Consider the following 15575-nt stretch of genomic DNA (forward strand, 5'->3'; position numbering starts at 1 on the left):
ATGGCTTTGGAAACTTTCTCCAAAAAGTGCTCCATACAGAGTTCAGACTAGATAAAATAAACAACTAGTAAGGCAGTTGTGCTTCTCAGGACTCACCTGGAATTTCCAGACACCTTCCAATCATTGTACCTCTAAGCTTACCTTTGCCTGGACACTACTTTTGGATTTGGGCCCATCAAGCCAAAGGAAAACCTGAAATTACATGGTTGTACAGTAGCTGAAGCTTGTGGTGTGTACATTCCTCAGCATCCCTTTCCAACCCACTGTCCTGTTCTTTAAAGGAATTAAACTTACCAGCAAAGTCACACATTGTAAATTTTATCAATGCAATCAGTCATTGTTAGACAGAGAGTTATGTTTTTTTCTTAAGTCTCCAGCCCTGCTTCCAAGCCCTTAAACATGCCATGGAAGTTCTGAATAACACCAATAATCAAGATGTTTTGCTTTATTGAGTAGTTCTCATGGGCAGCTCCCAAAACAAATGCTTTCATGGAGGAGAGTCTCGTGGAGTGTCCTGACCTGTGTTCAGGCAGCTGGCATATCAGGACTTCAGCAGTACTCCCTGCTTAAGATTTTCATTCCACAAAGTTTCCCAAGATACTTGAAATAGCTCACACATTATATAAGTTTTAATTGGAAAGTAACATAACCTTACTCCAAAATTAAGTCAGTTACTCTAAGCAGAGACATAAAAAAAGGAAACAATGTCTAACCAGTAGACATTGCCTGCTTAGTATCTCTTGTTCCACTGGTCTTCACACTGGTTTGCATTTCCTTTTTCTGCCAGACTCTGACTGCACCCAGTTTATATGCACGACCAGTGCATAGAAATGCTGTTGAGCCAAACCCCAGGCAGTGCTATCCACTGTCCCTTTTGCACCCTGTCCCTGAAATGAGCTCTTTGACAAACTAAAGCTGAGGAAAAGCCAAGTGGTGCTGCCCAAAGCTGAGCACAGAAGGTAGGTAATGACTGAGCAGTGTGGAGCATCGGGAATCCAGCTTGCTTGACCCATGGCCCTCGGGCTCCCTAACCCCTTTATTATTTAGCAATAAAAGCAAAGACTTCAGTTAAGCAAAATCCAAGGTGAATTCCATGGTTCCTTAGGGCTTAGGGCTGATGCTGCAGTCAAGCCCTGTGGTTTGGCTCCATCTTCCCTAAAAGCAATACTGACTGTGACAACACATCCCCTCTCCTGAGGAAATTCTGTGTTGTCAACTGCCAGAAGTAAAGCAGACAGCCTTGGACAGAGAGAGAGAACAATCACAGTTTAGAGGGGATTAGTTCACAGGCAAAAGGTATTTACTTAAATGTTACTGAAGCAGGTTAAAGAGTAAAATCTTAATAATAAGAGCTAAAAAGAAAGGATCACTTTGTGACAACTTTTTCAGTTTTCAGTATAAAGTTCAAGCATTAATTCAGCAATCTACTGTGCAGAAGCCTTGTGCTGTGCTCTGAAGAAATCCATTCTGAAAAATTAAATTACTGCGAATGCATTTTGAGCAGAACATTGACACTGGTGTTTATGAACAGCAGAGTCCACTATAAAAGCAGCTGACATTTGCTTTTTCAGTCGGGCAGTCCTTGTTTAGTCAGCTTTTCTGCTGAAATTACAATTCCACATCACAAAGAGTAGAAAGAATATAAACAGATACAAGCAAAATGACCACTTAAGATTTGTATCCATTGGAAAAAGCTTTCTCAGAGAAAAAGTCAACTTACTGGTGTTACATCTGGTCCTGATATGAAATCTGTTTATCTTTCTTGAAACGGGGTAAAAGCTTCTCTTCCACTGAAGTTATGGTGTGGTATATGGATCATGTTGTGACATCTTAAACTGGAAGTTTAAACAAGAGTGGAAACGCAAGTAAATATGTAATTTACATCTTTAAAAAATTACACTATACCTATACCTGCTACAAATCCTTACAACACTAACTTAAAACTATAAAACAACCAATAAAAATCAAAGCTAGAGACAGTCCTGTTTGTGCTTCAGAAATGGAGATACAAGCAAATTAAATTTCCCTAAGATGGCACATCCAACAAAGTAGTTTCTGTAATTATGAGACGTATCTGATATCAATGCTCTGAGGTTTGGGTCTTCTTTTTTTACTTAATAATTTCCACTTCATTGTTCCATTGTTTAAAATACAAAATTATTTCTCACAAAATAAATTTGTTGGACGATTTTTTTTCTAGACAGGAGCGTGAGTCCTAAATTACATCAAACCATTTCAATCATCTCAGTGTAAAGGAAAGGAGAATCTGGTTCTTTATATGATTTTGTTTTGGTTTTTAGACTTGCCTCACTACCTTAATCAGTTGATTATGTTAACACACCTATGCATTGCATAATGTGTAAGTAGATCATACACACTAAGAGCCCCTTGGCTATGACAAAACACAGAAACTGATGCCCTATCAGCACACAGCTGTCCTACCAGTGTAATTAAAACCAGTTTTAAATCAATTTATGTAGGTCTGTGAAAACCACTGTGGGTGCAAACCTCCGTGTGACACACATCTCATTATAATTATCTCTTATCTGTTCACCTTAATTCTGTCATTTACTCACAAGGTCTCGTAAAGCACTGACAATACACGAGGTATTGTATTAAGGCAGACATTATGTACAGAAAGGTAAACACAGACCTTTGAGCCTCTGCTTCTCCTCAGGATATGCAACCATTACTTAAAGCAGAAGTGTCCTGTCATCATTCAGTTCCAAATTACCAGCTTTATTTTATGTAAAACATGGAAGTCAGCTTCTAGGCTCCCTGTTTCTCACTTTCCTTCTCACTCCTACACTATTTTTTGAGTCTTTGTTCTAATAGTTGTAAAATACACTTTTTTTTTTTTTTTTTTTAATTTCAAAAGCCCTTACTGAATGTGGCTCACAGCCTGTCCCTCTCCTTCTTTACTCATTGTTTTCTGGTTTCATTACAATATCTGCATTACAGTTGTAGCTGAGGGGTCTTTTTATAGCTTGTTGCTATGAAAGAACCACTCATCTCTTAATTATAGGCATGCTTGAAGCTTTTAAAGTTAAATAGTGCTTTAAGAAATTGCATGTCTATAAAACCATTTTAAGAAACTAATAGGATTATATTAAAAATATTTTTACATTTTACAGTTACTCTTTATTAGAAATATGAATATCTCAGTATGGAAGTGATCCAATTGACTAATGTTTAATGGATTTCTTAACTGGAGGAGGAGGCTGTTACAACATGTTCTCTATATAAAATAAATTACTTTTATTGCTGGCTGTCACAATGCATTCAACATATCCAATTTATGAATAACTCATTATTTTGATACTGGTCTTCCAAGTCCCTCTATGAGGTAACTAGAATTTACTGAAAATGCATTATCATTCACTAAGAAGAAAATCATGGCTTCCTTCTTGTAGAGTTGCTCCATTTTTTATGATCTGAAAGTGATTTATCCTTGCAGAATAATACAAACCAGCTGTTTTTCTTGAAAGATTCATGATACCACTCCCATGTATTGATCTGTGGCCTTTGTCAGTTTGTTGGTTTTTTGTTTTTACAAGAAGACAACATTTCCTAATACTGGAAGTGTTAAATACAAAGAAAGTGCTGCAAAGGACTGCATTTGCAGCCATTGAAGAATTGTGTCTCTTCAAGAAGTACAGTCAGAACCAAAATAAACTTAATTCTAAAATAATTAAGTGCACATGCAGTGGTGTTACAATCTCACTCAACCCTATGCCAACAATAAAACACAATGAAACCAGTTAATTCCTTAGAATAATTCAAAATTATAGATGTGCCTAATGCTTCATTTTCCTTGTGTATAATTGCACTGAGGTATGCTAATGACATTGTGTGCATAAAGAAAGTTAAATAAGGAGAAAGAGGTCTGAGATAGAAACCAAATCATTAGAGAAGGAAAGCTGAAATTTAGTAAAAATGCCAAACATCTGGGAAAATAAACTAAGTTCCTTCCAGCAATTTCAGGTGAGGTAGCCATAATACTTAGTTAAATACCCTAAAAGCATTAGAGATTTACATAGGACTATGATTTTCCAAGTTATTTAAACACCAAAGATCAAGAGACAAGCATTTTATGCCTAAATCAAAGCAGACACATGTGCAAAGATATTTCAAGTAAAAGAACATTTAAGCATTTCATACCATTTTTCAAGTCTCCCTGCAGCAGCCAAGTCAGAAGCCTACACACCACAGGCTCCCTCTGTGGCTGTCAGAGCTGGAAAGGTACTTCCCTAGAACAATTTTACAACAGCCAAGATATTAATTACCCTGCAGAGATTCCAGCTTCTTCCTGCTAATTACAGAAGAACCTTGAACAACTCTTGCTTCTTGCTGATGTTTCTCTGCTAAGGGACCAAAGACAGGTGGAATAAATCTGGCCACTAAAAGTCTCCAATAAGCGTCAGGTGCAGCTGAAATCAACAGAAAAACTAATGTTGGGCTGGAAGAAAAAGCTGTGGTTTAGTAAGAGCAGAACTCCCACAAATCTCTAAGTCAGTAACATGACAAGTTGTTAGCACTGCAGAGATTAGTATGGATTTAGGAATCTAGTTTTATCCACTTTGACTTGCTTTGCCGAACACATTTAGTGAATGCAAATACTCTTAATGCTTTCATGCAGTGGCAATTCTGTGCATCCAGAATGAATACCACAGAGAATACCCCATATGGCAAAGTGATGCCTAAAGTACCTAGCCCGATTTTGATGACAGTATCTGCTGCAACACCTAGCAACTCTGTCTGCAAGTGGAAAGATAATGATCTGTAATGCTTGCATCCTACAGAGAAATTAGGTGAGAAAGTATATTACTGTGAATATTCTGTTTCAATTGCTTGGCAGTACTTGCAGCACTGAGAATTACTTGGCAGTACATGGCAGTACAGGCTCTTGATCAGGTTCAGGCCCTTTAGTAGAGAAACTAGAAAACTTGCAAAACATACTGAGGTTTCTAGCAGGCAGGCAAAGCTGCCTAAAGAACACACCATCTATGGTCTCCCAAAGAATAAGCAAAGGAAGTCAACTTGGCCTATAAATATTTTTATAATTATCAAGCAGCTTTCAAGTGGCTTGTAAGAAATGAATTCCAGTCTATTGCAATTAACTCTAAAAGACAGCTGCCTTCTGTGTGCTTAGTTTCTTCTGTTCTTTCATCCCTTTAGTTTTGCTTGTCTTTACTTTGATGTTCCGCTTTGTTTTCCCTTGAATCACAGTTTCAGTTGTTCTCAACCTCACAGTGCATCCTGTCCATAACTGTGGGACCCAGAAAAGACTGGAGGCAATCAAAAATCACTGTGTGATTTAAATTGCTGTAATGAGCCTTATTTTACAACCCTGTGCCTCAACTATAAAGCAGTGAGACAGCCAGTAGTAGAAACCAATAAGCCACTGGTACAGTGTATCTTACTTTGCATTGCACTCCCTAACTTGTACAGCACTCATCTCCTGAGGGTAATTGCTCCTCACCAGAGCAGGAAGATCTGTTCCTCTAAAACCTGTAAGTTCTTCGTTATAAAGGAGTATATGGGCATCCTGTAAAGAGTTGCAAACATACAAGAAAAAGTCTTTGTAACTTAGAGCTGTGGAAAAAAATATGTGAATAGATTTTCCTGTTCCAACCTTAGAGAATTTAAGAACTTGAAATGGTCTAATAAATCATAGTCATGTAAGAGAAATGAACACATTTTTAGAAGAAATAGTTTGTTTTTATATTAGAATAAACTAATACTGAAAAAGCTTTTAGAGAGATGTATGTATTGTTAGAAAAGTACAGTCCCACATTCACTACTTAGAAAGTACGTTGAAATAGAGCATCTTGATCCCTAAATTTATTTTTCCTAAAAATAACCATTGAGTGAAACTCAGCTCTTTTTTTCCAGCTTAGAATTTACAGAGATTCTCTGAAAAATAATGTTTTAGTCCTACATAACTTTGCTTTTTAGTAAAACTAGGTCATCATATCCATATCCTTTCTTGAATTCTTTTCTCGCTGTAAGTAACTAACTACTTATGACCCTTGAAGAATTCTTTTCCTCCTCCTTTTTAAGTTATAACAGAGGATATGTGTGTGATTGATGAATTAGTCGTCTGATGGGCAAGGAAGCATATAGGATAAGTCCTCCCTCCTGGAAGAGTGACCTCTCTAAGTACATGACCCTGAATTAAAAACAAAGGACATGCAGAGAAAGAAAAAACAGGAATAACAAAAGGCAAAGCAGGCAGGAGCAGGTTTGTGAGTGACCTTTCACAAGAGCTGGTCCAGAAAATATACTTGGGTATAAGAGAGAAGAAGTGAGGTGAACCTGAGGCTGAACAGGATACCAGTGAATTGGAATAGTTCTGTGATCATCCTTGAGGTTGGGGTATCCAGGAGCTAGACTCAAGGATCCCTGTGGGTCCCTTCCAACTGGCAGCTTTCATGAAGATCACAGAAAGCCATTCCTGAACAATGAAACTACCCCCATTTCAGATGGCTAAGTCCATGTATCTTTCCACAGGGCTTGTTTCCCCCTCAGCCTGACACTCAGGTGGTGTAAGCTGCAACCTAAGCTGAAACTCCTGTCATGGCTTGACAAATGTGCCTCCCACCAGCTGGGAATGAGCAGAGAAATCGGCCTTTTCCTTTGAGCATCATGCCAGGAGGAGGAGGTGACTCACAGGGAGCTGGCACTCCCACAGCAAGCCCTGTCTGCTCCAGGCCCAGGGTGTCTACTACCTGCCAGGGAGTGACTCCCGGTCATTTTTTAAAAAATAAATATTTGTTTAGTATGATACTTCTATTACTGAATAGTTCCAGAGTTTAAATCAAAGTTGCATCAAGAACATTCAGGAAGGAGAGCATTGGTGAGTATCTTCCCTGTCAGAATAATCCAACTACTTAAAGAATAATAGAAGAAGAAGGAAATCATTCCTGCTGCCAACAAAGTAGATTTTGTCACTGATTTCAATGACAGTTGAAGACATCCAATTGAATCTCCCAATAAAAATTATTGTGTATATCCATTTGTATTTTTATGTAATGTCCATCACTTTGTTAAGTAAGCAGAATCTCTGCTTCTTAAATCAGAGATTACCAGATAAGCAAATAAATACATTTATTTCTGGATAGCCTGTGAGCAGCTGGATATGGCAGCAGCATGTGTACTACTTTGACTTCCTTTGTCAATAATATGAAGACCTGAGAGATGACTATCATATTCACACTGTTGATCCATCTCCAGGTAACGGGAATTTCTGAATGTAGCAGAGAAAGAAAAAACTTTATTTCATTTTAATTTATTAATCTTTCTTAACATGTAGCATATTATCCTGTATTATTTACTTTATCACAGGTAAAAATACTCAAACCATACCCTTAAGTTTTGGTTTTTTTTTTTTTAATAAACCTCTTATATATGGTTAGTGCTGTTAGATCAGCTAGATGGATAAAATCAGGTAAATAAGAGAGGAGAATGCTTGTACTGATTAAGCCATGAGATACTGTTCCATAAAACTTTTTGCCTTTTATATAACAGAGAGTTTCAACATCCTTGATTGAAGAAGAGGACATAAAGCACAAGAGAAAACACACCCTAGATTTGCTGATGATATTGCAACTTGATTTCAAAGACAAAGACTTTGAAACAGCGATCAAAAAGCTGTGAAAGTAATATAAAGTCTGTTTGAAAGCAGGCCCAGCTATACTCATAAGATAGCTTTTGAAACTACTCAGGCCAGTTTTAAGAGCCAGCTTTTGCCAGAGGCCTTCATCCTCATCAGTACTCCAAATTAAAATTTATTACAGAAAGCAATTACATGTAATTTAACATAAAATTAAAATGCAAAGCTAAATCCAGACAAGTATTAGTCTGACAATGTAGGGAGAATACAAATGTAGCTGCAATATTATACAAATAAGGCAGCTGTAACTATAAATAGATGGCATTGTTCCATTGAAAAAGAGAGGACCCTGTAATAAGCATTGGTTTAACTGAAAATACGGGGGCTGATTTCCCTTTCATGAGTGAATACTTGATCCTGGGGAAGTGCAAGGGAAGCTGTCACTGCTCTCAGACCTTGAGATATCAGCCAAGGGAATACCTGCCGGCTCCATGACGGGAGCAAGTGTTCCTGTGAAGACGAAACACTAATTTTGTAATCAATTATTTGTTTTCCTTGCTTGCTTTCTTTCCCAAAGGAAAATCTGTCTCAGCAATTAGTGAACTACTGATCCTTTGTGAATTGATGATTTTTTTCAAGAAGGGGAAGAGAAGAAACTTTATAGGTTTAGATTCAACTCAATATACAATATTGTGTGTGAAAGAGAGCCTTAGCAGCTTAGTTTTATTCTGTCTTCATTTCAGGCAGCCACTTTTAAGTCTTTGAGCACTATCAGAATATATTTATTTAATCAGAAAATATTTATTTCCCATGCAATTGAAGAGTATAGAAAATTTTAACCATTTACTGACTTGGGACAATGTAGCATAGTGATTCACTTCAAGAAGTCCAAAATTAATAGTATGGTTAATTAACACAGTTTTGCAGTAAAAGCCAGACCATTTCAAGTGAGAAGCCCCAGAAAATGTCTGAATTTTTTTCTTATTTATTAAACTGGGTTATTTAAGTGACCAGTATCATATTTTCTCTTTTTCTACAGAATAAAGAGTTTTTCAGGAACGGACCATTTTGTTCTCAGAAAAAAGTAGGAGACTACAATCTGATATGATGCAATTTTCAAGGGCAAATTTATTGAGTTCAGTGGGTGTTGATATTGCCTCCATTGCCCTGCAAATGACAGTTTATCATTCACATTCATTGGGCTCTTCATATCTGGGCAGAGATTGTTAAAATTTTACTTGATGTTATAACCATGAGAAATAAATCTAACTGACAAGGAACTAAATGTCATCTCCATAGCTTTGCCAGTTATGCATATAATTTCTTATTTGCTTCAGGGTTTTAGCTAGTCTTGACAAATGATGGAGTGGTTCAAGGGAATTGAGGGGACAGATTGTTAAGATATGAAGTTCTTAGAAATAGGAAACTGTCTAGCCAGATTTAGATGTCCTGTGTCTTAACCCTAAGGATAAGCAAGGTAATTTTTCATTTGTCTATGAACAGTAAGTGCTTTTCCCTTAATTTTTTCATTGGATCAGGTAACCTTCAAGACCTTGTCTATTGTTAGCAAATCTGAATGCGCTCAGCAAAAATCCAATATTGTTTACTCTAATGCGACCAAAGCCTGGCCTTCCTATGTATTTGTATTGCCCATCGAAAGTGATTTTTAATGGCCTCCTTAACAAGATAATCCATCAAGGACAACTGCACCTAATAACCCACTTAAGAGATCCAGTTTGACAACAATTGGGCATTACTGCATGTCATCAAGGCAGGGTGTAACTTGATATTAAATATAGCAAACACATTTGACAGTGGACCATAGCTACTTGAGAAGGTTGAAGGTGGTGACTTCTGAGCAGAAGAATTATTTGGCGTTGGGGTAATACTGGCTTGGGACTGGAATGGAGAAAACATCTACTGCATGTGAGGGTAGTTCAGTGATCACCAGATTCAAGTAAATGCCTGGGTTTGTGGATGGTACTCAGAGCTGTGTATTCATGATGGACTTCCTGAAGATTTTATTTCATTACATTCATAGGACAGGCATATGATTGTAGAGGAGACCTCATTCAAATTGGCACCTCAAGTGAACATACTGTGTGTGTTCTGAGTAGATAGGTTCAGGTTTTCAGATTGGCTTGGAAAAGCAAATTTTCCCATGTCTCTCTCCATTTTGAAATAAAAGATCCAATTGACAGTGTGTGTTTCTGTGACTGGAATGAACAACAAGGGAAATATCTATATCTGTATCTATCTATATCTATATCTGTGTATCTCTGTATCTCTATATCTATACATATATATCTATAGATATATATCTATCTTGCAAAGCAATAAATAGCAATAGCCATTAACAATTCCAGTGAACAATTCATTATACATAGAGTATTACTAATATTCAGGGAAAAGTCAGGTTTTCTGGATCTTTGGGAATACTTTGATTCAAGACAACATTTCATCACAGGAAAATCTGCCGTCCCACAGATAATCAGAATTTGGAAACTATTTCACAAGAAATACTGAGAATTATTCTGCATCTTATCTATGTACTACCTGTATTTAAGTATTGCCAAATATTTACAATTGTTAGAAAGTCATAATCTCTGTGATCTCTATCACCTTTAAATGCTTGGGTTTTTTAAAAAGTCAAAAGTTAATTTAGTACAAATCAGGTATTTAAAATTCCCACCTATTTTTCAGGTTCAGTTACAGGAAGTTTGGGATCAGTGTGACTGTTGGTTACCTTACAGACACAAATAAATCTTTCAGGGAATAGAGGAAATACCAAAGTTTAAATAATATGGATCGGTTGTAGTGTGAAAAGGCATGCTGGAATTTGTCAGTGAGGGTTAGTCCACATTTAAAGTACTTTGTTCCTATGGCAGAAGAAAGCAGAATTTATTGGCAGACATGCAGCTTCTATCAGTAACATACATTCCTGACATTTTCTAAATAACTCACCTTGCCAAAAAGCCTAAATAAACTTAAGGACATTTGGCAGAACGAGTTAAATCTCTTCACTACAGGATTTTTCTGGAGTGCTTATGTCAGAGATATAATGTCTTCTTGATTCCTCTGTATCTTACGTTTTAGCAAATAAAATCTTGGTGCATAATTTAGGCTCTTATTTTCACTGTTTTGAATTATCTAATCTTGGAAATCACTATCAGTGCACAGTAATACAGAATAGCCTGTTCCTGAAATATCCCTTCAAAATTATTTTGCTTATGAAGTTCAGTTCATGCTTTGCCTTCACTACAAAGAACATACCAACCTATCTGTAACAGGCATATTTTTTTAAAAAAAAGTAACAACTTTTACCTGCAGAGTGTTTTTTGTGTGGTTTGGGATAATAATGCTTCTTTTTTTTTTTTCATTCATTAAATGAAATTAACTGCGCTGACAAAAACTACCTTCTTCCTGAGGTCAAAGCTGATGGTCCTGAGCAAAAAAAAAAAAAATTTGGAAGCAAACCTAGTTTCATTCTAAACTATTTTCACTCTGAGAGATTTCCCTGTTAAAGTTAATAAGATACTCAAATTATCTTTCTGCTGCAACAGTGAAAAATTTGGTGAGAGTAACATGCAAGATGAAATCAGGTGTTGGACCTGCAGGATATTAATGTGGTAGCAACCATTTTGGTTTATCGTGGGTATCAGTAATGAGATGGCAGATCTCTGCAGTTGGAATGGTGAAACAGCTTGGCTGGGCATTTTGGGAGACAGAGAATAGCTGAAAGTGCGGCTACTGTTGACCCAAAGATAGGCAAAATCATCTGCTAATGGTGAACGACCTCTTTGAGTGGCATAAGATACAGGGGAAGTTAAGGTCTCACAAGTCCAACTTGAATTGATCATCTTGCCGACAGGATAATGTAATTTGTGGGTTTTCAGGAGGAAGGTTATCATGTTTCACATGTCCTGCATGGGTAGGCCCTTCTGGCATTCTGCTGAACTGTCTTGAGTCTCTCCACACTATAATGCCAACTTGTGGTACACATGGATCCTGATTGATTGTTTTAGTGTTGGGAGTGAGATGGGAATATGTCATGCTCATCCACCAGTGGCCTACAGAGTATGCTGGCATTTAAGCATATGTGTAACTTATAAATACATTAATATGCTCATTGATTGCTTAACATCAATTACTTTGATGGTTCATAACTGTATTCACAACATTTTACAATTGTCTCATACCTGTAAAGTATGTATTCAGCTTCTTCAAAGAGCAAGTCTTGCACTTTCAGTCCAGGCCTGTAATGCCAAATCAATCTCACTTCTGTCAAATCTTCTGTGTATTGCATGACTAGGATATATTGTGATAATGTATTAGTAATGTAAATCATTATATTATACATTATAATATTATAAAAGTATAATTAATATTAATACATAACCTTATAGCCTTACAAGCCAACACAAAAATATGTGCAAAAAAAATATTGTCGGTATTATTGAAGGAGACATAATCATGAACAGTGTCACAAGTGTCAACACAGAAAGGCTATGTTGCCTCTTGGAGACACTCAAGAGCTGAGTTCATCCTTCTGCTATGTGACTAGATAAATGCTTGTTGTGTGACTGAAATGTAATTCATAGAATAGTGAACATCTGGAAGTCACACACACCAAGCTTCATCTCCTTGGGGATAGCAGTTTAGCATTTTTTTTCCCTTATCTAATTGGAATTTCCCATGATCCAACTTGTGTCTGTTGTTAGGATTTCTGCTGTGCCCCTCTGAGAGGCCTTCTCTTTCTAAGGCTGACCTAACCCTGCTCACTCAGCTTGTCCTCATACACCACGTGCCCCATTGCCTTTATCACCTTGGTGGTCCATGTTGGGTGTCAACGTATTGCTTGTACTGGGCAGTCCAAGGCTGAACACAAAACTCCAGCCGCAGCCTCTCGGGTGGGAAGAGGCACCTACCTTGACCTGCTGGCCACGCTCCTGCTAGCACACCTCCTGCTCATCGCTGCTTGCATGATGGGACTCAATTAAGGAACATGCTACAGATGGTTAAAATTACTTCAAACAAACAAGCAAATAATCCTTTTTTCCTTATTCTCACAGCAAAAGTCAAAACTAGTGCCATAACTGGCTGCAGTATAGATTTTCCTATGAACAACTCAACACAGAAGCATTGTACTCAAAACTCAGGCATTAGTACTCATACAGCCTCATCAAGATGCTATAAAACTTCTCACAGACAAGAAGATTTTAACCATTAAATCCTGTGAACTTAAACAATAATATATAAAATCTTGCACTTCATCACCACCCCTACAGAAAAAAATTTTTGCGAAACTGCAGCACTAAAGGAACTGATAATATCGTAGCTTTATATAATGCTTCTTTTCCTTATTATAGTTTCTTTGCAAGCTTCTCAGACGTGCTCCAACAGGTGATGTATGTTTTGCTTGTCAGCTCTCCTCCCTAACTAAATTATTTACTTTGTAATGTAATAAATGTCGGGCGTATGCTTCCCGGCATGGATGCTTGAATCTAACATTCCATCAGACAAGCTTTGATTATAGAGTTTTTTAATCATGAATCTACAAGGCAGGCCTGGCACAATTCTGTCACGAAACCAGTATATTGGTGATCTTGAGGTAAATGTAAAAAAATACAGTCTAAAGTATATATGAAACTGTATCTCCTTTATGTTCAACAGATCAGGATTTACTAGTTCTCATTTCAAGATTAAACTGAGGTTGTGTATTTCCAAATGGGGGAGCCTAAATATATTAGGACATACATATGACATAACATAAAAGCAGTGTTCAGTATATGAAACTATGTTAAGGTTGAAAAAATCTGAAAATAAAGAACCTTAGGTAAAGACTCTGCCTTCCCAACATTTCTGGAAGTCAAACCCCATCTCTGCAGATTTCTGTGTTTGAAAACATTAGCCTTGGGCCTTAGGACAATACTATTTCAAACAAATAAACCTGCTTCTGTCATCACTGATAAATTCCTGATGAAAACAGGACAGGTTTTACCCTCTAGTTAAAAACTGAAATTACTATAGCAAAATTTTAGTACTGTGGTATGGTAACAATTTTCCAAAATTACCACCAACACCTTTTGTTACACCTTTGAATGGTTGCTGTTCAAGAACTACCACAGAATAATACAAAGTCCAGTCTATGCCCTTTAAAAATTCTATTTAATGTATGTATTACACTTTACTTGCAAAACCAGTTTTTAGTCAATATTTAGCATTTCCTGTAACATACCAGGCCAATGGGTATCATCCTCTCATTAAACTTAAATAGATCTGACACCTTTTCTGGCCTGGTGGGGAAATTGTTGTGATTGTTCTTCATTACAATTTAAATTGCATATAGTAGCACCAATGGAAAGAAGAGAGACTTTGCCCTCTTTTACCTTTGGAAGAGCTATAGTTATAAACTGAACCAGATTTTCTTAAATTACTATGGACTTTTACTACAAGTTCCACCATCTCTCTACTGTTTTCAAAATTACAGCAAGAAGATGGATGCAGTCATATTTCTCAGAATATTTCTTGCCTGTAAGCTATAAAAGCATCTGTAAGGATCTCTGTTGACAAACTAGTATTTACTTTGAAGCGACGCTTATTACAAAAGCAAGGACTTTTTTTGGCAGAGGAGAATTAAGAATAGTTTCTTTCCCTTTTTATGAGGGAAGAAAGGAGGGATAAAATATTCACATTTATTTATATCCAAAATTTAAATTTTATCTGATTCTTCATTCAGTTTGAAAGACTTCTGTTTCAAGCTAGGCAAGTTTTCCTACATAGGTATTTCCAAAGAATCATGAAGTATGTGTCATGACTCCCCCTATTCTCTCCCATTTTAAAAAATATAACTGAATTTTAAACTTGAAATATGTGGAAAACTTTGTTGTTCAAACATCTTTTATGCTTACTTGCCTTTGCTGAGCACATCACCTCCATAAACACTGGTGAATATAAAAAGCACATGGCATAATGGGTCATTTCCCAAAATAAGATCATGTAATACAGTAAAAATAACCATACACATAGAACAAAAGGGGACCACATAGTCTTAAGTGTCAGCTTCAGCAATGGAACCCTGTTCCTGAACTTTGATGTAGAAAATTTTATGTCAGATGAATTGAACATGTATTTATAGCCTGAAGTTCTAGGACTGATTTTTATGCTAAATAAAAATGCAACCACTATAAATACAAGTGTTAGAACCAGAATAAAGAGGATTATGGGTAGAGCAACATGATAGATTTTGATTAATTGGCATAATGTAATAAATGACTGATGGACAGTTGCACTGAACTCTTTCAAAGTTCTTTCCATATTTAGCATACTGCTTTTCCTCCTGTTCTAATGCAGAATTTTTATGTCATTTGCAGCGTAAATCCAAGAACAAAGCCTGCATGACATGTACAGCACTAAATTTTGTGCATCAAATCAATCAGACAAGTCCACTGTCTGAAGACATCTCCGTTATTTTTAGTGTAGGGAGAATTTGGTATCCATGAAAGCTTTTATCTGACTGTAGTGAATCAGGAGCTGCTCAGGCAGGCTGCTTAAACCAAGATGAAAACATAGAAATGGGTGCTTGTGGGCACTGGTCCTGGTATTGATGTCTCCTGCCAGGACTATTTATGCATTTTGAAGTAGATGCACTTGGGCAAAAATCAACAGAGGTATTAGGAGCTGCATCCAGGACTAGGATTTTTCTTCTGCCCCATCCAAAGGCAGACTTTATCAAAAAGGCATGATGAGATGCTTCTGCCCTTGTGAATTTCACATTGCTAGCTTCATTGAATGAAGGAATTTCAGCAGAAGACCTGAAAACCTCTTGTCGTCCAGTCTGGAGCTAAGGCACCCTCTGGAAAAAATGGCTTTGAATTAAACCAAGGAGGACAACCAGCTTCCCAATTGCTTTACATGGAGTCTAACCCCTAGGCTATTGCACAAAAGGTAAACCTAGGTG

Source organism: Sylvia atricapilla, chromosome 2 (genome assembly GCF_009819655.1).
Source record: "Sylvia atricapilla isolate bSylAtr1 chromosome 2, bSylAtr1.pri, whole genome shotgun sequence".
Lineage (NCBI taxonomy): Eukaryota > Metazoa > Chordata > Aves > Passeriformes > Sylviidae > Sylvia > Sylvia atricapilla.